General features: G+C 42.4%; 1 long non-coding RNA gene across 2 annotated transcripts in view; it reads right to left on the minus strand.

The window, feature by feature from the left end:
- Positions 1-26,118, minus strand: part of LOC125457275 (uncharacterized) — a 120,908-nt gene that overhangs the window by 45,325 nt on the left and 49,465 nt on the right. For both annotated transcript variants that reach the window (XR_007248590.2, XR_007248591.2), the window contains exon 3: positions 5,032-5,108. This is a non-coding gene — a long non-coding RNA (uncharacterized LOC125457275). The remainder of the gene's footprint in view (positions 1-5,031; positions 5,109-26,118) is intronic.

Raw genomic sequence — 26,118 nt, forward strand, 5'->3', positions numbered from 1 at the left:
AAGGTAGACAAACAGGAGGCTGGAAGAACATAGAAAGTCAGGCAGCGTCTGGAGAAAAGGAGCAGTCAACGTTTCGGGTACTACCCTTCATCAGGACTGGATGTGGGAGTCTGGGGAGCTGCAGATAAAGAGGGATGGGGAAGGGGTGAAGGTGGAGTTGTGGTGATAGGTGAGCTCTGGTGGTAGGTATGACCTGGCTGGTTGATGGGAGTGCCAAATCCGGGTGGAGGCTAGAAGGGAGGGTCAGAAGGTGGAATGGAAGGGAGGAGTTGGGGCTGGAAGGGAAGCAGGGGTATGAGTGGGAAGGTTATTTGAAATTTGAGAACTCAATGTTGAGTCCTCCAAGCTGTAGGCAGCCCAGGTGGAAGCTAAGGCGCTGTTCTTCAAATTTGCGTTAAGTTGCTGTGACACTAGAAGAGACCGATGGACATGTTAGAAGCAGAGTGGGGCAGGGAGTTAAAATGGACAGTAACTGGGAGGTTAGTTTGGCATTATGGGCCAGGCAGAGCTGCTCGACGAAACAGTCACCTAGTCTATGTTTGGTCTCGCCGACATAGAGGCGGCCACATCAGGAGCACCGGATGCAATAGACTAGGTTGGAAGAGATGCAGGTGAAGGTCTGCCTCACTTGGAAAGGCTCTTTAGGGCCCTGAATCAAGGTGAGGGAGGTGATGTGTGGGCAGGTGTTGCTTCTTTTACAGTTACAGGGGGAGGTACCAGGCGGGTTGGAGTAGTTGGTGGGGAATGTGGCGTGAACTAAGGAGTGGCAAAGGAATGGTCCTTGCGGAAGGCAGAGCGGGGTAAAGAGTGGATGATATTCCGGTTGGTGGAGTCTAACTTTCCCTTCTGACCTTCAGTTCTTCCAGCCTCCTGTCTGCCTTCCTTGGTTTCCAGCATTAGCAGTCGTTTTCTGTTTCTAAGCAAGAATTACATTTTGATGACTTTAATCTGTTGTTTCAATCCTATTAAAGTTATGCTGACTGGTTATTCTTTTGATTTGAGTCATCCAAAGAAGTTTCATTCTTGGCTGAAAATATGCCACAATGAAACTAAGTCAGACTATCCATCACCAACAGACTTACCAACAAAAAGCTGATAGTTGGCCTGTTGCCAACAACAGGTATAGAAGAAGCTTAAAAATATCAAGTTCCGCATGGATGGGGAAAGGATGAGAATGATGAAAGTGGTAAGCATTTTCTGACAAAAACTTTAAACAAGTAAAGATCATGGAATTATAAATCTGACATTCCTCACTGGAGGACTGTAGATGAGGAAATTTTGAGATTCTCTGATTTCCAACATAGAGTTCCCCTGACAGGGGCCCAGGTGCGAGGAATTATGTTTAATTTATGGAATTCCGATTTTGAAGCTATTAAAGTGTATCAGCAGAAAATTGTGAATGCTTTACAATTGACACACTGTGCTCCATTTCTAATCTTCAGGTTGCGTTTGAACTAGAATTTATGTGAGGAGTAAAGACTTACAAAATCAAAAGATCACTTTAAAGCACAGCTCATGGGTCAGTTGGTAGCACTTGAAGGTTTTGGCTCAAGTCCTATACTATAACTTAAATTAGGGGGGGATACAATTAGGCGGAGTCTGTTACAGTATCAAATGTAATGTCTCGACCTGAAATGTTAAACTTTCCTGCTCCTCTGATGCTGCTTGGCCTACTGTGTTTATCCAGCTTCACACTGTGTTATCTCAGGTTCTCCAGCATCGGCAGTTCCTACTATCATCATAATGTCTCACAAGTAGTCTGCAATACAACTTTAAGAGACAAGTTAAAGATAAAGTTAACTGGTATCCGTGTACAGATGAAACTTATCAGATGAGTTCCCAAAGGATCACACAGATTTGAAAGAGGAAAGATAAATTATTTGGAGAAACCAGAAGTAACTGTGCAATTGAAGGGAGGAGTCATTGATGGGTGAATCTCTGGCTCCAGTTCCATAGGAAAGGAGGGAACATGACAAGTGCAGGGCCATCCAACAAATAGTTGAGAGGCACTGCTGAGGGTGCTGTGATCAATTGTGACTAAGGTTGAAGACAGGTCAAGAAAAACAATGAGGAACATCTGCCTTTGACACAGTCATCTAAGATGTCACTCTTGGCCTCTGTTGAGGTCTTAGTATAGAGGAAGGTTATTTGACCCATCTTGTCTGTGTTGGCATATAGAAAGAACAGTTGTATTTGCTACGTGTAAGTCTTTTCATTCCTGTAGAAATGTTCTTCAGTTAATTTTGGGTTTTCCATGCAACTGGAGTCATGGACTTATCTTCTTTACCCTAATGAGTATGATTAGGAGCTTCTAGGATCTTAGGATATAAAAAGGGCTGAATACAAGGCCAGAGCAAACTGTTAATTTTATTGCCGGTAACTATCTACATCAGCATAGTAGAGCAGGACTTCGCTAGTACTCTGTTCCATCTTGTCTCAGTCCCATGTGATCTAATATCATACCCCCTCCACACGTACTCAGTAGCTGTTGTCAGAGTGTTTTTACAGTTAAAACTGTAGACCATTAGACATAGGAGCAGAATTAGGCCATTTGGACCACTGAGTCTGCTCTGCCACTCAATCATAGCGATTTATTTTTCAACCCCGTTCTCCTGCCTTCCCCCTGTAACCCTTGATGCCTATAATTGGAACCCATCTATCTCTGTATTAAGCACACTCAATGACTTGGCCTCCATAGCTTTCTGTGGCAATGAGTTCTACATTTTTGCCACCCTCTGGCTGAAGAAATTCTTTCCCATCTCCATTCTAAAGAGTTATCCCTTCACTCTGAGGCTATACCCTTGGGTCCTAATCTGTCCTGCTAGTGGAAGCATCTCTATGTTCATTCTACCCAGACGTCTCAGTATTCTGTAATTTCCAATTGATACCCCACATCATTCTAAACTCCATTGAGCACAGACCCATATCACCCTTTATTCCTGGGTTCATTCTTAATAAGCTCCTCCAGACCCATTTCAAGGCCAACACGTTCTTCCTTAAATACAGGGCTCAAAGTTGCCACAATATTCTAAATACAGTCTGACCAGAACCTTACATAGCCACAGCAGTACATCTCTGCTCTTGTATTCCAGCCCTTTTGAAACAAATGTTAACATTACATTTGCCAACTGAACCTGCAGGTTAATCCTAAAACAATTCTGAACTGGGACTCCCAAGTCCCTTGTGCTTCAGATTTCTGAGGCCACTCCCCATTTAGAAAATAATCTATACCTCTATTCTCCATATCATAACCTCACACTTCCTCACATATTATTTCATCTGCCACTTCTTTGCCCACTCTCCCAGCCTGTCAAAATCCTTGTGCAGCTTCCCAGCTTCCTCAAAACCATCTGTTCCTCCAAATATCTTTGTGTCATCCATAAACTTAGCAACAATGCCCTCAGTTCCTTTATCTAGATCTTTAATATATACTATAAATGTTTGTGGGCTGGACACAAGCCCTCACAAACTCAACCAGTTGCCATCCTGAAGAAAAACGTTTCTGCCTTCTGCTAGTCAATTCTCTATCCTTGTCAGTACCTTGTCCAAACACCATTGGCATTTATCTCATTTGGCAGTCTCCTGTGTGGCACCATGTCAAAGGGCTTCTAGATATCCAAGTAGATCACATGCACTGGCTCTCCTTTGTCTATCTTGCTCAATATCTCCTCAAATAATTCTACCAGATTTGTCCCGCATGACGTCCCCTTGATGAAGACATGCTGACTCAAAGCTATTTATTGTGCTTTTCCAAGTACTCCACTATTTCAGCTTTAATAATGGAATCTAAAATCTGACCAACAACTGAGATCAGGCTGACTGGCCTATCATTTCTGCCTCCTTCCCTTCTTAAACAGGGGTTCTAAATTAGCCATTTTCCAGTTCTCTGGGATCTTCCCTGATTTCAGTGTTCCCTGAAAGATCACCACCAAATGCCTCTGCAATCTCATCAGCTGTCTCTTTCAGACCTCTAGAGTATGATCCATTCCAGATTATTTATCCACCTTCAGACCAGTCAGCTTCTCCATACCTTCTCCTTAGTGATGGCCACAACACTCACCTCTGGCCCTGGCATTCTGGAAGTTCCTATATGCTGTTGATTTCTTCCATTGTGAAAACTGAAGCCAAGTATCTCTTCAGTCCCTCTGCTATTTCTTTACTCTCCATTATTACATCTCTAGCCTTATTTTCCAGTGGCCCAATGTCCACCCTTGCCTCTCTCTTACCTTTTAGATGTCAAATAAAATCATTCAATCTTCTTTTACATCATAAACTGGCTCACTGAAATAACTAAGAAAGCCCAACTGTAAAGGAATATTGTTTATCATTGAACACCAAAATAGAGTCACTACTTGTGGCATACATAGGCTGGTCTCAATCCAGGACAGTCATTTGATTTCAGCTTCTCCATCTCAAACTGCAAAGTGAATTTTATCATATTGTGGTCACTGTCCCCCAGGGGTTCCTTCACCTTAAGATCGTTAATCAAGTCTGCCTCATTACACCTCACCAAATCCAGAATTGTCTGTTCCCTAGTGGGAACAACCACAAGCTGCTTCAAAAGCACTTTATACTGAACATATAAACCTGTTGTATTTAACTCATGAGCTCTCACAGGAGTGATCTACACATCATTGTGAACTGCAGGCCCCAAATGGAATAGTTGAGATTCTTTTAAACTGAAGTTGTGGCAAAATTGGGGATTTTATTAAGGAAATCAAATTCTGTACAGCAACAAATGTGTTTTTTGCCACTTGCTCCTTCAACAAGCAAGGAAATTTGGACTGCCTGTTAAACAGGCTTTTATATTCAAGATCCACAATAGTCTACTGCATTCCCAAGCTCACCTTTTGCAATCTTTTCCACCCAATGTTTTCTATTCTCCTGAATTCAAGAAAGAGAAGAGAATCTATTTGCCAGGTTTTATGAAATTTGACATTATCAGGAAGAAAGCTGACTGCTGAAGCAATTTGACAGTTTCCTGCAGTTGGAACATTCTATAATTAGTTTGAAAAGTAGCTTGTGGTTTACCTTTAGGAAGCTCTTATTAACAAGCATGTTGTTAGTGGTCTCTTTTCAAATCTTTGGTATCGCTTGGCTATCTGTGCCTGGGGATTGAAGATCCAAAATAATGAGTTACTTGATTGCTTGTTTGAGTCCTTTACAAAGCAGCTAACAGTAGAGAGCAGACATTCTTTCAGTTTTGTAGGTTATCAATCATACAAAGTCAAGTGTTTTCAATTAATACCACACAGAGGCCACCATGCAAGACTGTAATATATTTATCTTTACCGCTTACATCTAAAAGTTAAGCGTTATAATCTCACACCAGGCCATAGATAATTCCCTGAGGCAGAACAGCTTAGATGGAGAAAACTGGAAAGATCAGTTTCCATTTTTAAAGGAACTCTGTTGATCTTCTTCAGATAGGCGATTAGCAAAGCAAACAGATTTAAGTGACCAGCAAAAAAAGGAATCAACCTGAGGATAAACATTTTTTGTTCAATGAACAGTTAGTATTTGGAATGCACTTCCTGCTGGGGTCGTGGAAGCAAATTTAATAGCAGTCTTCCATATGGAATTGAATGTGTAATTGAAAGGAAAAAATAGAGGGATATGGGGAAGGTATCAAGGATTAGAAATAATTAGATTTTTCTTCAAGTTAGCTGGGGCAGATATGATGGATCAATAGTCTTCTTTTATCCTGCTATATTCTATGATTCAATGAAGGCTCTACATTTAAGTTACTGGATTCAAGTTAGAACAAATGTTTATTTGTATAATATTCTTGAGTACATTTGTTTATTTGTGTGTTCACAAATGCAAGGAATAATGAAAATTGTTTTGAAATAGATCAATTGGACATAACATCATGATTGTCAAATTGGCACATGACTCTTCTGTCCTGCAATGTTCTATGAAAGTGAACATTTATCAATGGTAAAGCTACTTAGCCTGTATTCAAACTGGACATTCTATAAAACTGCCTTTCTAATGATATCTCATTTGGAAGCTGGAGGGGAGAAGTTCCTTCCTGCAGGTGAAGCTATATTTTTTTTAACATCAGGTCAATTTTAGATTAATTTACTGACACAGGAAAGGTATAGGATAGGCAGATAATTATTGCTGTAGTACAATTGATTTCTGATTACTTGTAATAGATAATGAACATGATTCTCTTATTGATAGTTTGTTAAGGATGGTTCCCTGTTGCTTTGTGTAGAAGGGGCTTTCAAGATGCAATAAAAGCTAAATACTGTAGATGCTGGGAATCTGAAATGAACACAGAGAATGCTAAAGTCCTTCTTCAGAACTCTAAAGATTAATCACACTGCACACGAAACTGGACTGTCTTTCTCTCTCCACAGATGCTGCTGGGCCTGCTGAGTTACTCCAGCATTCTCTGTTTTTGTGTCTTTTTTTAAATACGTAAGATGCTAGAGATGGAGGTTTAAAGATCTATGTTTCATTTTGTAGTTTTGTAAAGAAAGTCACCAAATTAATTAAGAAATTGAAGTGCAAACAATAAGAGCCTTAAATTCAATGTAAAAGAATTAATGTTCAGTTCGAATCTTTGCCAAATTAAAAATGAAATGCAACTTCACAGCATAGCCACTGCTGGCTCTGAGATATGAAACTTGAAATAAAATGTAAACAGAAAATTCTATCACAAAGTCATGACTTCATCTTAAAGAAACAAAGGGCAACAACAAATGTTTTCCAAGAGAATTAAAGCTAGGTGGCTGCACTTTGCAGACCTGTCACCTTGGTAACAAGTATGGACTCAAGTTGTCTTGAAAAGAGAAATAATCCTAAAGGCTCAGACAAGACGCTACATATAAAGTTATACTTGGACTGTAAGTATGTATTTGTGTAATATTTGTTTGTAATCCAGAATGCTTTTTGGTGAAACTGAATATTTTGCTACTCTTGAAATTATCATTTTACATGTCTTCCCCAGTGTACATTTGTAACCAGTATTATCTATCAATGATTTCAATACCCCAACAGTCATTTCAAGATTAATTGACTGCTTTACTTGCTATTTACTCATTCAGGTGATGTATGCTTCACTGGCTGGGTCCACATTTACTGCCCACCTTGAATTGTCCTGGAAAAGGTGGTGGTGTGCTGCATTCTTGAACTGCTGCAATTCATGTGCTGTATGTAGACATACATTGCTGTTATGGATGGAGTGAAGGAACAGTGATATATTTCCATGCCAGGATGGTGGGAGTCTTGAAAGGGAACTTGTAGGTGGTGAGGAGCTCTTGCAGAGACGTCCTGGAGCTGAGATGACTGACCTCCAACAACCGTAACCATCTTCCTTTGTTTCAGATATGATTCTCACTAGTGATGTGTTATCCCCATGATTTCCATTGATTGTAGTTTTACTAGTCCTCTTTGATACTACACTTGGTTAAATGAGACCAGGGTGTCAAGGACAGTGTCTCTCCTCTTTTCTGGAATTTGGTTCTTTTGTCCATATTTGAATCCAGGCTGTAATGAGGTTAGGAGCTGAGTGACCCTGGGGGAACTGTGTGCCAGTGAGCAGGTTATTGTTAAGTAACTTTATTCTTTTGATTGTGCTTCCCATCACTTTTTATTGACGATTGAGTAGACTAATGAGGGGATAATTGGCTGGGTTGAATTTGTTGTGGTTTTTGTATATGGGACATTCCTAGACAATTTTCCACATTGCTGGGTAGATGCCAGCTTTGTAGCTGTGTTGGAATAGCCTGGCGAGGGGCATGGCATTTTCTGTAGCATGAGTCTTAGTAGCATTACCGCAACTAGTATGTAGTAGTTCAGGACCTCAAACTAATGTTTTAGGGGCATGTGCTCAACCAAGGCAAATAGCTGATAGTGAAATTTGAGCGTGATAAAAAATTTGGAACGGTGACCATTGTTCACTAATGCCTTTCAGGGAAGGAAATCTGATATCCTCACATGCTCTGGCCTACATGTGACTCCAGGCCCACAGGAATGTGGGTTGACCCTGGGCAGTTAGGGAAGGACAAATTATTCTTGCCCAGCCAGGGACACCCACTCGCAAGAAGGAATGGAAAAGGGCATTCTCAGGCTCATATCTTTTTCAGAACCCAGGGTCTCCAGTTGTTTCATTATATCATGTAGAGTTAATTGAATTGGCAGAAGACTGCCATTTGTAAACCTCCAGAGAAGATCAAGATTGATCCTCTCATTATTCCAGACTAAAATGTGTTGTAAATGTTATTTTATACCCTATTGTATTGTAACCACTACTATAAAATAATCCAAGATTGATTTTAATAATTAAATACTATAAAGTTATTATTATAAAATTTTCAGACACAATCAATACTGGGAAAATCCGAATTTTATAGAATTCTAAAATGAGGAACTTGACATATTGAGATAATTTAATTCAGATGAGTTATCTCTTCCACAATATACCAAACCAGTTATATTTTATTCTGAGATATTTTTCATAGTCTAAAAATTCATGAGAGTGAGGACAACTTATCTTAGAACCAAGACTATAACTTGTGAAGCCAAATAAATACACGTAATGATTTAGAATCACGCCTAGCTCAGATTAACAGTAAATTGAAATGAATAAATTTATCTTCGGGGTATTAAATGTAGCAATACCTTAGCAGTTTAAATTTCCTTTTTTTAAATAGTTCCTTTTCTTTTCTACTATCCAAAACTCTGTTCCTCACATCCTAACTTGCATTTAATTCATTTTACCCGTTAGCTATACTGGCTGACTTATGTTGGCTTGCTATTAAGTAACAGCTTGATTTTAAAATTTTCATCGCCTCTTTCAATTCTTTTTATGGACTTACTTTAATTTGCCTATCTCTGTAGCTTCACCCCTCTACAACCCTCCGAGATATCAGTGCACATCCATTTCTTGTCTCTTGTGCCTCCCCTTGATTTTAATCAATCCTCCATTGATGGTCACGCTTTTAGCAGCATTGTCACTCAACTGTTGAATTCCTTCCCTAAACATCCTACTTCTGTATCTCATTTTCCTTCCTAAGGTATCTCATTTTCCTTCCTTCTTTGACCCAACGTCTTATCATTTGCCCTAATATTTCCTTATCAGACACTATCATATTCTGTTCTATATTGTCTATGTGAAGAACTTCATCATGTTGAGAATGCTACAAAATGAGTTTTTTTTATATTCATCAAGTTCCAGTGATTAGGAACTGGAACTCAGTAACTATTGACAAGGATTATTTATGTTTTTGAAGATTTATTGGCAGAGGTAAATTTATTTGGCCCTCTTTGTAATTGTTTATAGAGCAGAACTTAAAGAAGATAACTTATCCTCACCACATGAGATTATAGATTTTTTTTGCGCTTTGATTTTATTTTACCCCATAGCACTTCAGTCCATTGATAGGGATGTAAATAAGTCTTCTGTCTTATACTAATTATGATTTTTTATACAAATGATATCAAGAGGACCTCTATCAAAATATGTTTCATGAAGGAGAAATTCAGTGTGTAAGGTGAGAAACCAAACTCAGTGAAAACCCAATGAGAAAATACAGGAAATTTCACAAATGTCATGTCCCAAAGAGTGGACATACGGAAGCAAATCCTTCTATTTACCCAGCTTGGCACTTCCACTCCATGCTATTGTCTGAAATAGATTGTTGCAGATCACTACGAGAGAATAAAGGAAGAAATTTTCCTGAGCAGCACTATCTTGCAAAGATGGACTTAAAGCAGTCTCCAGTGATTAATGAACTCAGTCAAATTTGACAGAATTATCGTTAGCATGACATTCATACCTTCCAGGGGCTTTTGTTTGTAGGGGCTGGGGTATTTGAGGAATCATAAAGATAAACAAATATAGATTATCTAATGAGGTACAACGTGCAAGTACACTAATTTAAGTTTTGAAAACCAAGCGGCTGTTGTTTTTAATGTTATGTCTGGCTCACTGGAGAGACATTTTCAGAAAGCCTTGATTGCATTGATGTCATGGTAATATGTGGCTTGAGAAAAGTGATGTTATGACTTAAGGGAACAAAAAGCAACTCATGTAGTTGTTAGAAATAGAGACTCGGAGATAATGTGTTGTAAAGATAAATGTGCACACACTTAACAGATTAATTTGAGGTATCCCTGCTCTGGTACTTCAATGAAGATGTTAAATGAGGTAACTCTTTGCAATAATTGCCAAGCAAAGGTTAAGAAAAAAAGAATTTTAAAACAAAACAAAACAGAAGCTATTATGCTGTACATCATAATAAATTGGCAGAAATCGCACAGTGCAGAAGCAGAAAAATCTGTGCATGACAATTCCAAGCATTGCTATAGTGGTCTAACTAATCTCAAGGGTGGAATTTTACCACTAGTCAGCTAAGTGTTAGTTGCAGGTAGTTTCATGAAGGGTTTGACTCCAATAGGATCCAGCAAGTTTTCTCACACAACTTTACACCAATCACATCGTCATGTGCGTGTGACATCTCTATGGCACTGTTCACACTCAATCTTATGTTTGACAGTGGAGGAAATGCTGACAGGGTTTTCTGAGATTGGAACTGCCAGTTCCAGATTTAAACCCCAGCTGTGCACCAGGTTAATCCCAGCCATTCAGGAACTGCCCTTCACAGTTGTATTGTGGAAAGAATTGCCCCAAAGATAGCACTCTGATTTCTGACTGTTGCCTGGAGGTCCTGCATGGGGCGTTGGACTGCAGGGCTGTCTTCTTTCCTAAGGATCACCAGAGGGGATTACAGAACCCAACCTTACCAGCCTCATCTGAAGTCGCCATGAGACTCTGTGCAGTCTCAACTAGGCCCTCTACAGACATAACCTGCAGAATGTATAATAGGAGACAAAGAAATGGTGGGGCAACTAAATATTACTTTTGTTCTGTCTTCACGAAAGAAGATACAAATCAGGTACCAAAATTGTTGGAGGATGCAAGGTTTAGTGCAAGGGAAGAATTGAGTGAGATCAATGTTAGTAGAGAAATGGTTCTGGGAAAATTGATGTGATTGAAGGTGATTAAATCCCCAGGGCCTGATAATCTACATCCCAAAGTACTTAAGGAAGTAGCTCTAGAAATACTGGATGCTTTGGTAGTCATCTTTCAGGATTCTGTAGACTGTGGAACAGTCCTGCAGATTGGAGGGTGGCTAATGTCACTCCAATATTCAAAAAGGGAGGTAGAGAGAAAATAAGGAATTATAGACCAGTAAGCACAACATTGGTAGCAGGGAATTCTTGAATCCATTATCAATAACTTCATAGCAGAGCATTTGGAAAGTAGTGGCAGGATCAGAAAGAGTCAGCATGGATTTATGAAGGAGAAATCATGTTTGAAAAATCTGTTGGAATTCTATGAAAATGTAACTAGTAGAGTGACAAAGGGGAGTCAGTTGATGTGGTATACTTGGACTTTCAGAAAGCATTTGACAAAGTCCTGCATAAGAAATTACTGTGCAAGATTAAAATGCATGGAACTGGGGGAAGTGTATTGAGATGGATAGAAAACTGATTGTCAGAAGGGAAACAAAGAGTAGGAATTAATGGATCCTTTTCAAACTGGCAGGCAGTAACTAGTCAGATGCCATAAGGATTGGTGCTGGGGCCCCAGCTATTCACCAAATATATTAATGATTTGGATGAGGGATCAAAATGTAACATCTCAAAGATTGCAAAAGATACCGAGTTGGATGGAAGTGTGAACTATGACGAGGATGCAGAGATCCTTCATGGTGATCTGGACAGGTATGGGAAGACTGAGAACATCAATGGCAGCTGTGGTATAATTTGGTTAAATGTGAGGTTATTCACTGTGGAAGTGAAAACAAGAAGGCAGATTACTGCCTGAATGGCTGTAAATTGGGAGAGGGGATGCAGGTGCAGCTGGTGGTAAAAAAGACAAATAGTATGTTGGCCAACGGTACAGGAATGGGGATGTGTTGTTGCATTTATACAGGGCCTTGGTGAGACCACACCTAGAATATTGTGTGCAGTTTTGATCTTCATTTCTGAGGAAGGATGCTCTTGTTCTCAAGCAGTACAGCACAGGTTTACCAGGCTGAATCTGGAGATGGTGGGTCTGACGTATGAGGAGACATTGACTAGGTTAGGATAGTTTTTGCTGGAGTATAGATGAATGAGGGAGGGTTCTCATAGAGACTTAGAAAATTCTAACAGGTCTAGACAGTGTACATGCAGGGAGGATGTTCCTGATGGTGGATGTGTCCGGGACCAGGGGTTACAGTCTGAGGATTTGGGGTAGACCATTTAGAATGGAGATGAAGAGACATTTCTTTACTCAAGAGTGGTGAGCTTGTGGAATTCATTACCACAGGAAGTAGTTGATGCCAAAACATTGAACGTATTCAAGTGACTGCATATAGCACTTTGGGTGAATGGGATCAAATGTTATAGGAAGAAAACAGGATTAGGATATTGAGTTGGATGGTCAGCGATGATCATGATGAATGGCAGAGCTGGCTTGAAGGTCTGAATGGCTTCTCCTGAGCCTAACTTCTATGTTTCTATGTAACTGTGGGAGAAATATCCAGCAGAAAGTTAGACCTATTAATTCTTTTCTGTGCTCTGCAAAGATGAGTGACACTATCACCAATCTGCTAGCTCACTGTCATTTCAATTCTGCTATTGCGCATACCTCCCAGTGTGGCTCATGGTCTACCACTCTCAGTCTTACATGCAACATCTTCCTTTACTCGTTCTCCAATTCCAACCTCTCACTTGACTGACTCTGCATGTCATTTGCACTTCCTGTTCACTCAGACAGGATACTTCACCAAATCTTCCCTACCTGCACCAGTACCAATAGCTGTGCCAGCCACTTTTATGTTACTCTCTCCTTCACACTCACTATTCAACTTCTCACTGCATTCAAGGAGAGAATCAATGCTATACGGTGGGGGGGAAAGACCGGGAACACGCATCCAGTGATGACGAAACCTCCAAATCCCAGTTACCAAGTAAAATTCATTGTCAAGTAGAGCATTGTTGTCCCATTACCCGACTGTAATTTGATTTTTAACATGCCCAAACTTCTATCCTTATTTCACAACTCATACTGACTCCTGTCATCCAAGAGAGGTCTCCAGTACCTCAGATGGGAGGAGACACTGAGCCTGAGATGATGACTGGCAAGGCTGCTTCTTAATTACTGATACGTCGTTGAGTTCTTTAGCTAGATGAGGGTTGGGAACACATTCTGCTAAGTATGTCACTGGCACATCTCCACAGTTAGTGAGGTCTACCAGTGACCAGGTATCTGCTCAGTTCCAGACAGTAGGTTGAGGGGTGACCTTGTAGAGGTTTTTAAAAATATGAGGGCCATCGATAAGATGCATAGAAAAGACCTTTTTTCCCGGGTAGGAGTGCCCAACTCTAGAGGACACGGGTTTAAGGTGAGAGGGGAAAGATTTAAAAGGGGCCTGAGGGGCTGCATTTTCCACACAGAGGGTGATACATAGATAGAAGAAGCTGACAGAGGAAGAGGTAAAGGTGGATACAATTACAACATTTAAAATACGTTTGGACGGGTGCACAGATAGGAAAGGTTTCAAGGGCTATGGGCCAAATGCAGACAAATGCGATTGCTTCAGTTTAGAAAACTTGTCCAACATGGACAAGTTAGGCAGAAGTGTCTGTGTTGTACAACTCTATGACTCAGGGTTTGGGAGGAACAATGTAGATTATGAACTGAATATGCAATATGCTGAGAGTGTCCTGCCCAGATGAAAGTTCACCTTCCTCAGCTTGAACTTCCACTGGGTTAAGGGTCACAGTTGTGATGGGGGTCGTGCAGAGTGGCAACACAGGCACTTCTGCCTAACTTGTCCATGCTGAACAAGTTTTCTAAGCTGAAGCAATCGCATTTGACTGCATTTGGCCCATAGCCCTTGAAAACTTCAGGGCAAGTCGTATGTGTTTCCTCTTCTGGTCTGATGCTTCCTGGCACCATTCTGTCTCCTTGTGAGGAAGGGACACCTGCGGAAAGATCAAGAGTCCTCACACCCCACTGTCACCTTGCAGTTGATACTGAATCATTGTACAAGTCTTGGTGTGGATCTCCAATACAGCCACCAATCTCTCCACAGAGGCATTTGAAGGATGCATGATACAGATAGTGCTAGAGGACTTCCAATCTTTGATTCAGTTTCCCTAGAGCCTCTGCCAAATTTGTCTGCTGCTCCTTCATCTATTTATGCATTTCGAAGAAGTTATGAATGGAGATGGTCCACTCTGCCTGCACCTCCCCCCCAGCACAACTGTGACCCTTAACCCAGTGGAAGTTCAAGTTGAGGAAGGTGAACTTTCATCTGGGCAGGACACTAGAACATAGAACATTACAGCACAGTACAGGCCCTTCGGCCCTCAATGTTGTGCCGACCTGTCACACCGATCTGAAGCCCATCTAACCTGCACTATTACATGTATGTCCATATGCTTATCCAATGACGACTTAAATGTACCTAAAGTTGGTGAATCTACGACCATTGCAGACAAAGCCTTCCATTCCCTTACTACGTTCTGAGTAAAGAAACCACCACTGACATCTGTCCTATATCTTTCACCCTCAATTTAAAGCTATGCCCCCTCGTGCTCGCCGTCACCATCCTAGGAAAAAGGCTGTCAGCATATTCAGTTCATAATCTACATTGTTCCTCCCAAACCCTGAGTCATAGAGTTGTACAACACAGACACTTCTGCCTAACTTGTCCATGTTGAACAAGTTTTCTGAACTGAAGCAATCGCATTTGTCTGCATTTGGCCCATAGCCCTTGAAACCTTTCCTATCTGTGCACCCGTCCAAACGTATTTTAAATGTTGTAATTGTATCCACCTTTACCTCTTCCTCTGTCAGCTTCTTCTATCTATGTATCACCCTCTGTGTGGAAAATGCAGCCCCTCAGGCCCCTTTTAAACCTTCCCCCTCTCACCTTAAACCCGTGTCCTCTAGAGTTGGGCACTCCTACCCGGGAAAAAAGGTCTTTCCTATTCATCTTATCGATGGCCCTCATATTTTTAAAAACCTCTACAAGGTCACCCCTCAACCTACTACATCCCAGAGGAAAAAGTCCCAACTTATCCAACCTCTCTTTATGTTCAAACCTTCCAATGTCAGTAATATCCTTGTAAATCTTTTACGCTCCCTTTCCAGCCTAATAACATCCTTCTTAGAGCAGAGCAAAGGAATTGTACACAGTACTCCAAATGTGGCCTTAGTGATGTCTTGTACAGCTGTAACATGATGTCCCAACACCTGTACTCAATTGTGCTCTTTCATGTTCCTTTCTGCCTTGCTTTTCCTGCCAACTCCAACAGCTTGATTTTCCGATATTCCCATCCAACTCACTTACTTAACAGCTTGGCTCACTACTTTTGCTTCCGAGCGCCAGGCCTACAACTCAGTTATGCAAACATTGTTATGCACTGTCACCCTCTTCTCCCACAATATCACTTCCCTTCCCATGCTCTATCATCTCCCACTCTTATATGTTGGGTTCCTGCGCCCCAACACTACTTCATAATGATAATCTCTTCTGCATCCCAGTGCGCTGCCTGCAATCCCCACAACTGACTTATCCAAATTCTCCATTAAAGCAGTGGCTGTGATACTGCCTCACGGCTTTCATTGAGCAGACTCCCAGGACTGAACACAGCCCACCTTCAAACCAAGGTGGCCTTGACTGATGAGTGACAAGATTTCTGTGCAGCTTCCTGACATACACCTATTCCATGAACTCATTACATTGGCTCTGCAGACTGTTTGTGACTCATTCCTTCTACTTGAGCCATCTAATATCTTGATTGGCCCAGACTGCTAACTGACTGTGTCCTCATTTTTGCAGTGCAATCAGCTGAAACTTGAAAGGATTCACAAAAGATTTACAAGGTTTCGACAGGGACGGAGGGATTGAGCTGTAGGGAGAGGTTAAATAGACGGGAGGTATTTTCCCTAGGCTGTTAGAGGTTGAAGAGTGGCGTTATTAGGGATATATAAAATGATGAGGGTCATGGAGAGGGTACATAGACAAGATCGTTTCCCTGCTGGGGGTGGTGGGTGGGGAGGCGGGGGGGGAGCGGTGGGGCGGGTGGGAGTCCAAAACTTGAAGGCATAGGTTTAGGGTGAGAGGGGTAAGATTTCAAAGGAACCTAAGAGGAAATATTTTCATGCAGAAGATGGTGCATTTATGGAATGAGCTGCCAGAAGAAGTGTTGGAGACTGGTACAATGACAACATTTAAAAGGCATCTGGAAGGGTATGTGAATAGGAAGGTTCAGAGGGATATATGCAAAATGCTGGTAAATGGGACTAGATTTATTTAGGATATCTGGCTGGCATGGCTGAGTTGAAATGAAGCATCTTTTTCTGTGCTGTACATCTCTATGACTCAAGGGCAATTAGGGATGGGCAATAAATGCTGGCCAGCTAGTAATGCCCACATTCCACAAATGAATAAAAATAAACTGTAGGGTAAGAATAAAGTGTGTTTTGCTTCAAGCTGTGTATTGTAACCAATCAACTTACGTCTGAAACACAGGGCCTTACAATTGTCTTTAAATAAGATGAAAAAGTAAGATTTAGCCTATCTCCTGTGGTCTGATCCATAACAGGATGCCTGATTGACAACAACCCCTGGACATAACCACTGACTACTCCGTTTTGACTTTGAAAAACTGATTTTTTTTGAAGCACATTTGGTGCAGTTCCTGCAATAGCTACTGGCAAATATTGCAAGTACGACGTAGTACAGTGCCATTCAGCATCAAATACATCTCCTTGAATCAAACATGATAAGCTGCCTGGCTTTGTGTCTGTGCTACAGGGAAGCTTAGGCAGAACAACTATGAGTCTTTAAGTTTTGACTGAATCAGCCAAGTACAAAGACATAAGACAAGGAGATGCTGTGAACATCCAAGTAGACGCAAAGTGAGTATGCGATAAGAGAGCCAGTTAAGAGAGCTGAGATGCCCTGATCCACAATCTGGGAGTTCGCCTCTGTGCTCATAGTAGTCTGACAGTAGCATTCCAATGAAAGCTGCTGGTGTGCTCCAAACTGCAGCATTAAAAAGTGGGAAACAGTACTCTAAGTGTATTGGAAGTGTCCCATGATGATGTGGTGGGCCTGGTGTACGTCCAATGCCTCCATTGATGAAGGTGGTCATGTGCTCTGAAATGTTGCTGACTGTTTGTCACGTTGGAGGTGCAGGGGCTCAGGCAGTGAGCTGGAGCCACAAGGCACCTGCTCTGAGTGTCATGTTGGGAATTGTCACCATCTAGTTTCTCACTGCTGCTGAAGAAAATAATAAACTGCATTTAAATTAAATTGTATATTAATGAGATGTTAATGTAAACAATTAAGCCTCCTGGCATTGTAGTGACCATATCTCTTTTAATTTTCTTTGCTTTTAATTGTAGGCTAAAATGGGCAGTTTAAAAATCTAAGAATTGTGGAAGAAATTGCTGCACCTTTAAAAACCGGAAATTACTGGACCCCACACAACACTGGGGAGTGCGCGTGCATGTATGTGAACAAAGGCAGATTTGGCCTGTAACAGATTGCGGATTGGTGTGTGTAAGCATGACTGAGGAAATCACTAGCCTGATCACAACTCTGTGATTGACTCCTGGCAGGTGAACATTTTGGGTATTCATCATCAAGCGGGAGAAGCCTCTAGGTTGCTGCATAAGCAGGCCCCGTGGCTGTATCTATCTGCAATGAACAGAACTGAAGTCTAAAGGAAAGCCGAAATTTTCTCTCACTAATTGCACTAAATGATCACCGTGATAATAATTAGTGAGTCAAGTGCTCTTTGCCTTTGCAAAGAATCTGCAGAAGGAAACCAGAGAACACAAGACCTTGGAAAGGAACACCTCATCCATCCTGTGGACAGATGCAGTCGAACTGTGTTTCTGCAGTGTGCATTTCCTCCACCAATAAAACCAATGTTTTTGTTTATCTATGTCTGTGCAGGGGGTTTAAAAAGGGTGTTAGAGTTTCAACAAGTGGAGGTATACATTGATACCTTCTGGTAAATAAAATTTTGAACTAAAACTTATTTGTCTGTAATGAACTCTAATTTGTGTTAAGAACAGGAACTGCATCCAGATTTTCTGTTAACCTGATTCCAGCAGACAGGTAAATTGGAACTTTGCCAACTTTGATTAAATAATTAACTTTTGTGACAGCTCTGGGAGCAGTGGGGCTTGAGAATAAGTGCATTTTCCCAAATAGGTCATAACAGGACTCATTAGTAAAATTCTTGTTTCACTGTTCAAACATTGGTTCGTCTCATCTCGACATTAAGTAACTCATTTTCCAACATCACCATATTTTGCCAGCTGACTTGCAACTGCCCACATTGATCAGTGGCTGAGAAAATTAGCATAAAATGAATACTTTCCCTTGACAATATTGCTTTATCTTAGTCCACAAGTCATCATTTTAACTTAACTGAACCTCTCAGTCAGTTAGCTGGGATACTTCTATTTATGAAACAAAACCTGTGTTTTGTGTTTTTAGAGAAGCAGATTGGCAGAATATCATATAGTTTCATCTATTTTAGAAACCAAAAAGTCACTCAAGTTAAATTTGCCAACCAAGTTGGACATTGTCGCAGTCTAAAAGTGAAATTATAAACCCAACAGCATTGCCAATTATAATTTGCCTTAATCATAAAGGAACGACTGTGGGGTAGCAATTAACAACTTAATCAACAAGGCTGATTGAAAATAAATCCTACACAAAGCTGGGATTTTTTTTCCTGTGATACACCACAATGACTTTTCTTTCAGACAAATAGACTGGCAATTCAATTTGGATTCTTTATTCTTTTCTGACACGGTACATTGCAAATTTTAGTTAACAAAAGGGGGTCAATGCAACCCCGGCTGTGAATCTGATTTTAAGCTTTTTGAAATCTCGTGCCTTGGAATCACATGAGTCATAGAACATAGAACATAGAACATAGAACATAGAACAGTACAGCACAGAACAGGCCCTTCAGCCCACAATGTTGTGCCGACCATTGATCCTCATGGATGCACCCTCAAATTTCTGTGACCATATGCATGTCCAGCAGTCTCTTAAATGACCCCAATGACCTTGCTTCCACAACTGCTGCTGGCAACGCATTCCATGCTCTCACAACTCTCCTTGTGCATCCTTATTGATCTAATATAAGGAGATAGTGGTAGCCTTGAGGGCAGAAAGGGAGAAAAAAAATGTGTTTAGGAATGTTTTCTAGATTGGTTTTATTGCATAAGAGTTCTGAAAGAGTTGCTGCTGGAGAAGGCATGAAATGTCATCCATTCTCATGAGGCACTAGGGTCTTCAAAGGGGAAATTAATAGGATCTGGACTCAAGGCAGACAGATGTGCCACTTAACATTCCCAGTCGTCTTACTAATGATAGCTATCTAGCTAAAGTAACCTAATTGCTAGCGCACAAGAAGCCATGGTCTGGAGATCCTATGATTTCTCACCAAGTCTGAGTTGCGTCCAGCTCTTTGAATGGGTTTCCACTGAAAGGTTTAGTTAGTTTCCTCACTATATCTTACCAAACCTGTTTTGTAACTCCCTGTCTTGATGTAATGACACATGTCACAACCAGTTCCAGTCCCAGCTTACCAGATACCATTTCCACCATAACTCGACACTGAGTGAATATTTGCTATAAAACTGGCAGCCTTTGTGTCAATTCCATTTCTGAAAGGCCACTGTGCAAGCAGACAAGGGTTGGCAACCCATTGTTAACCCTTTCCTCAACATCACAGCCACTAGCAACAAAGCTTTGCTGCTTGTGTGTATACAACTGATCACTCTGACACCCCCTCTTACATTCAACTCCATTCTCTCACCCTAGTTGGCATTTAACCATTTCACGGCAAATGTCACCCATCCGTATTTGCCTCCTGTCTGAACACCCTCTAAGTCAGTGCTACCCTGTCCCCAGGACCCACAGTCGACCTGTAAGGGAACATCGCATAAATGCAGGGAATTAACAAATCCAAACATGAGCCTATTTACAGAAAGCACAGGAAAACACAGAACAAAACCCAGTAGATGCTGAAGTTCACCCACACAATGCAGACCAGATTCTGGAAACGACACATGATTTTTTTTAACAGTTTGATGATCTGTTGCATCAAGCTGTTGGCGAATGGAACTGGGTGTCAGTCAGGTCCTGTCTGACTTGTAGTGCCTAATGCAGCTGAACTTTGTCATTCACAAGACCTTCCTTTGTCTCAGTGTCCTCATTATCCTCCTCAGAATGGTGGTTCCATACCCCAGTTCCTCAGCATTCAGCAGATCACATCATTGCCTGCTCCAATTGTGCACAGCAGAGCAAGGCAGGATGATGCAGAACTCTCTGCCTAGAGTATATTAGAGAGACCCTAGACTGGTATACACAATGGAATCACATCTTCAGCAGCCCCATCGTCTGCTCCGCCACGGCCTGGCTGAAGCATGGGCAGCATTGTATCTGTGCCTGGCATCGGTCAGGAAGTTGCACAATGATGTCACGTGGTGTGGTTGCAGTAGGTAGCCCGTATCCCCCAGTAACCAGCCTTGTAAACCATCTGGACTCGCAAACACAGTGAGTACATGAAAGTCCTCCAGGGTGTGGGAGTTAGGGCAGCTACCAACGTAATGGGGACACACAGCAAAGAAGTGGCAACAGTGATCATCGATCATCTGAACATTAATCCAATGGATAGAACAAAGAATTATCATTGCTGTGGTCTGAAACAAACTAAAACAGAAGTTTTTGGAGAAGCCCAGCAACTGCGGAGAGAAAGCAGAGTTAATGTTTTGAGTTCTTTGAGCCTAAAAATATAGTGTTCAACTGGACCATATTAGTTCAGGAAGGCAACTCACTCCCACCTCTGATGAAGGGTCTAGGCCCGAAACGTCAGCTTTTGTGCTCCTGAGATGCTGCTTGGACTGCTGTGTTCAGCCAGCCTCACATTTTATTATCTCACTCCCACCTTCTCCAGGGCAACTAAGGGTGGGCAATAAATGCTGTCCCTGCCAATGATGCCTACATTCCATGAATGATTTTTTTTAAAAAGAACTGTTTTTAATCAATGGCACCAAAGAAATATGAACTTCCAACTGAAACCCTGTAAGTTTACCCTTTCTTAACCACACAGACAACACACACACACACACACACACACACACAGACACACACACACACACACACACACACACACACACAGACCTGGATTTTTAAATGGATTTTAAAGTATGGGTATACAGTTTGATAGTGTCAATCTAGAGGGCAGGATTCAGTCAATGTTTTAGTTTCATGTCTTCTAGTTTCTTTCAATCCATGCTTAGCTCTTTCCTGATGGCACGAAAATGTTCAGTTACTGGTTGAGTATTGATCCCTTGAATGCACTGAAAGGTTTTCTTTTCTGTTCCTTCAGCAGGGACACAGTGACAAAAGGTTTACAGGAAAAGGTGGGTAAGACACAATGAGCAGTATTTGCCCATTTACTCAAATTTACTGGTACCTTTCATTCACAAGAGGAACAGAGCTATATTTTAACACTTTCCCTTCAGAAGTTAGTCCCTTTCTGCTTACACACAGAAGTGGTCCCCTCCTCAGAGACCAACCCCAAAGTTGTTGTGAAGTGCAGTTCTCTCTCATGCTTTCCAATTGGCCAATGGAAAAGCCAACCAATCAGTGTTGCTGGGCAGCTTTGCCCTGAACTCAAAGGGAGTGGAGACAGTTAGTCTGGCTTTGATGTCTCCACACAATAACATATTTCTCCTGCACCCTTCAGCTCCAGTTTCTATTCAACCTGTGACCAGATCTGCTAAGCAAGTTTTTTAAAAACTGCAGCCATTTCCCACACAATCCTTTTGACTCAAAATGGCACTTTCTTTACAGTGAAAAATAAAGAATATAAAAAAGGTAATAAAATGTGAGGCTGGATGAACACAGCAGGCCAAGCAGCATCTCAGGAGCACAAAAGCTGACGTTTCGGGCCTAGACCCTTCATCAGAGAGGGGGATGGGGGGAGGGAACTGGAATAAATAGGGAGAGAGGGGGAGGCGGACCGAAGATGGAGAGTAAAGAAGATAGGTGGAGAGGGTGTAGGTGGGGAGGTAGGGAGGGGATAGGTCAGTCCAGGGAAGACGGACAGGTCAAGGAGGTGGGATGAGGTTAGTAGGTAGCTGGGGGTGCGGCTTGGGGTGGGAGGAAGGGATGGGTGAGAGGAAGAACCGGTTAGGGAGGCAGAGACAGGTTGGACTGGTTTTGGGATGCAGTGGGTGGGGGGGAAGAGCTGGGCTGGTTGTGTGGTGCAGTGGGGGGAGGGGATGAACTGGGCTGGTTTAGGGATGCAGTGGGGGAAGGGGAGATTTTGAAACTGGTGAAGTCCACATTGATACCATATGGCTGCAGGGTTCCCAGGCGGAATATGAGTTGCTGTTCCTGCAACCTTCGGGTGGCATCAATGTGGCAGTGCAGGAGGCCCATGATGGACATGTCATCAAGAGAATGGGAGGGGGAGTGGAAATGGTTTGCGACTGGGAGGTGCAGTTGTTTGTTGCGAACTGAGCGGAGGTGTTCTGCAAAGCGGTCCCCAAGCCTCCGCTTGGTTTCCCCAATGTAGAGAAAGCCGCACCGGGTACAGTGGATGCAGTATACCACATTGGCAGATGTGCAGGTGAACCTCTGCTTAATGTGGAATGTCATCTTGGGGCCTGGGATGGGGGTGAGGGAGGAGGTGTGGGGACAAGTGTAGCATTTCCTGCGGTTGCAGGGGAAGGTGCCGGGTGTGGTGGGGTTGGAGGGCAGTGTGGAGCGAACAAGGGAGTCACGGAGAGAGTGGTCTCTCCGGAAAGCAGACAGGGGTGGGGATGGAAAAATGTCTTGGGTGGTGGGGTCGGATTGTAAATGGTGTATAAAACACCTGCACATCTGCCAATGTGGTATACTGCATCCACTGTACCCGGTGCGGCTTTCTCTACATTGGGGAAACCAAGCGGAGGCTTGGGGACCGCTTTGCAGAACACCTCCGCTCAGTTCGCAACAAACAACTGCACCTCCCAGTCGCAAACCATTTCCACTCCCCCTCCCATTCTCTTGATGACATGTCCATCATGGGCCTCCTGCACTGCCACAATGATGCCACCCGAAGGTTGCAGGAACAGCAACTCATATTCCGCCTGGGAACCCTGCAGCCATATGGTATCAATGTGGACTTCACCAGTTTCAAAATCTCCCCTTCCCCCACTGCATCCCTAAACCAGCCCAGTTCATCCCCTCCCCCCACTGCACCACACAACCAGCCCAGCTCTTCCCCCCCACCCACTGCATCCCAAAACCAGTCCAACCTGTCTCTGCCTCCCTAACCGGTTCTTCCTCTCACCCATCCCTTCCTCCCACCCCAAGCCGCACCCCCAGCTACCTACTAACCTCATCCCACCTCCTTGACCTGTCCGTCTTCCCTGGACTGACCTATCCCCTCCCTACCTCCCCACCTACACCCTCTCCACCTATCTTCTTTACTCTCCATCTTCGGTCCGCCTCCCCCTCTCTCCCTATTTATTCCAGTTCCCTCCCCCCATCCCCCTCTCTGATGAAGGGTCTAGGCCCGAAACATCAGCTTTTGTGCTCCTGAGATGCTGCTTGGCCTGCTGTGTTCATCCAGCCTCACATTTTATTATCTTGGAATCTCCAGCATCTGCAGTTCCCATTATCTCTGATAATATAAAAAAGGTGTTATTTTAAAGCAAGTGCAAGCTGGGAGGTGTAAATTTGCAGTCCAGGCTTCGGCACCTGATGTGATAGAAGGGTTGAATTTTTGGAGCCAGTTCATGTTCAGAATGGTTTACAGGTGAGTACCTGTGTGGAACACTTACGAGGGACGTGCCATCAGATGTCATAAGGTGGGATGTACATGAAGGATTTGGGTGCTCGTTGAGCTGAGACTCAATCCTCCTAACTGCAAGACGAAAGGATACACAACACATGAGATCAGTTGATAACGGGTGGAGGAGTACTAGACAAGCGAATTGATTCCTGCAGAGGCCCTGGTTGGGTAGCAGGGTGGATACTCAATTGTAGATGGCAAGGCCAGAGTGTCAAGACAACAAAATGAGAATTCTCCAGCCAGATGTTAAAAACTGGGCATAAAGGAGACATGCATGACACACCATTAAGAGGATTGCGCCTTGCCGTAAGACTAAGCATTCTCCAAAACAGGTCCACACACTTTGGAGAAGTAGCCAATCAGACAAAATTAGCTAACACCCCATATGTGAGGAAAATGATATGCAACACTCAGAGGAGACACCGTCAAATAATCCCCCTGTTCCTCCCCTAGTCCAGAGGCAGTGACCTCAGTATTTGGGATTAGGTTCAGACTTATAATCGAGTGAAAAGAACACATACGCATCCCCACAACTGATGCAGAATGTGACAACTGAGGGCCCCTGCCAGCCAGAGGACTATTGAAAGCTCAGCCAGCACTGAGCCCCAGGCTGATGGAGAGCTCTCGTTCACAGTCAGGGTGTATCTTGGCTCTCTCTCAAACTCTGATCTATAGTTCAGGCATCAACAGCTCAACCAGCACCATGCATTTCATCAGGGTCATCTCTATTTTGCCTTCAGTATGTATCTCGACCCTTCATCATCCTGACTGGTAAGTTCCCTATCCTTTTGCTGCAAAAATTCAGTGATAGCAATAAGTCTCACACTTCTGGCCCCGCTGCTTGCCATATTTTAAGTATAGTTTAACTGAGTCTTCACCTCATCACAGGATAGATTTGCTGTCACTGTCCTTGTTAATTATTGGGATTTATAAGTCTTGGTCTAATGTGGCAGAGAAAAAACACTTCCTGGCCCATTTGAAGCACATCTTGTATTGAACAAGATGGAATTTGATGCATATTAACAACTAGTTAGAGGTTGCACTGATAAGATAGACATTGTTACAAGTGACCATAAGGAAGATCAAGACGTTAGGTCTCATTCCTTGATTCAAAGGCCACATAAAATCCGTACAGAGTGGAAACAGGCCATCCAGCCCAACAAGTCCATACTACCCCTCCGAAGAGCATCCCACTCAGACCTATTCCCCTACCCCTGATTTCCCATGTCTAACCCACTTAACCTAAACATCTCTTGCTACAATGGCAATTTAGCATGGCCAATCCACCTACCCAGCATATCTTTGGACTGTGGGAGGAAACAGAGCTCCCAACAGGAAACCCACGCAGACATGGGAAGAATGTGTAAACCCCGCACAGTCAGTCACCTGAGGCTGGCATTGAACCCTCGCCCCTGGCACTGTGAGGCAGCAGGGCTAACCACTTCTTCCCACCAAATCCATATGACCTTACCATAGGATCGGGTTTAAGGCTTTCTGTAGTATTAACCCTTTCAGCTATTTAAATACCCTATATAACAAAATTAATACAAGGTAATTAAATGGCAGGAGACAGAATAGTGGCGAATGGTTGTTTATTGACTGGAGAAAGGTGCATCATTGGGTTTTATGGAATAGCATTTGGGTCAATGCTTTTCTTGATGTTGATTAATGGACTTGACTTTGGTGTGCAGAACACCTGTTGAAAATTTGAAGATGACACAAACCTGTGTACTGGGTTGAACTGTAAGAATTGTGATAGAATTCAAGGGGACATCTACAGATTGGTGGAAACAGCAGATAAATGGCAGATGAAATTTATTGCAGAGACATTTGAAGTGACTCATTTTGATAGGAAGATAGTATAATCCAAAGGTACAAATTTAAAGAGCCTGCAGGAGCAGAAGCATCCTGAGTATATGTATACAAAGCATTAAAGGTGGTAGGTCAAGTTAAGGAAGAAGAGAATACAAGACCTATACTTTATACATTGAGGCAAAGAATACAAAGGAAAAGAAGATATGGTTAATGCTTGTAAAACATAGATTTGGCCTCAACTGTAATGTTGTGCTCAATTCTAGGCACCCGAATTTTGGAAGAATCTGAAGCTTTGGAGCGATTGAGATTAAATTCAGTAAAGTGCTTACAAGGATTAGAGAGTTCAGTTTGGAGGATATTTTGGAAAAACTGACTTTTTTATTCAAAACTGTTCTGGAGAGT

Source organism: Stegostoma tigrinum, chromosome 12 (genome assembly GCF_030684315.1).
Source record: "Stegostoma tigrinum isolate sSteTig4 chromosome 12, sSteTig4.hap1, whole genome shotgun sequence".
Lineage (NCBI taxonomy): Eukaryota > Metazoa > Chordata > Chondrichthyes > Orectolobiformes > Stegostomatidae > Stegostoma > Stegostoma tigrinum.